Source organism: Chrysochloris asiatica, unplaced genomic scaffold, assembly GCF_000296735.1.
Source record: "Chrysochloris asiatica unplaced genomic scaffold, ChrAsi1.0 scaffold00002, whole genome shotgun sequence".
Lineage (NCBI taxonomy): Eukaryota > Metazoa > Chordata > Mammalia > Afrosoricida > Chrysochloridae > Chrysochloris > Chrysochloris asiatica.
This window is the reverse complement of record NW_006408520.1, coordinates 19,135,644-19,136,073: the sequence shown is the minus strand read 5'-3', so window position 1 is coordinate 19,136,073 and position 430 is coordinate 19,135,644.

Here is a 430-nt window from a genome sequence, read left to right as displayed (position 1 = left end):
CGAGCTTCAAGTTGCAATATTGAAGGATTATATAAGCAAAATATTGACTGATGTAGAAAGCATCTAAAGAAGACAGAAGGAATACTGTATCAAAAAGAATTGGTCAACAGTCAACCAATTCAAGAGGTAGCATATATTTGTGACAAATTGCTGTTGGGGTGATCCCTCTTCAGAATCAAGGAAATCTTGGAGGTAGCAGGTTGGCATGACAAAAGGAAACTCTGAGAAGAGGAAGAGACTAATTTAATCTACTAGACTCTTAAAATAAGAATACACCCATTAAGGAAGCAGGGGAAGTTCATGGGGAGGGGATGAAACTAACTTTAAATGAGAATGCTCTCTGTAGGGACTAGTAGGTGAGGGAGGTTGGGGAAAGATTGTAAACTCCAAAGTACCCTGGTAAATGGTAAATGGGGAAATGGAGGAGGGG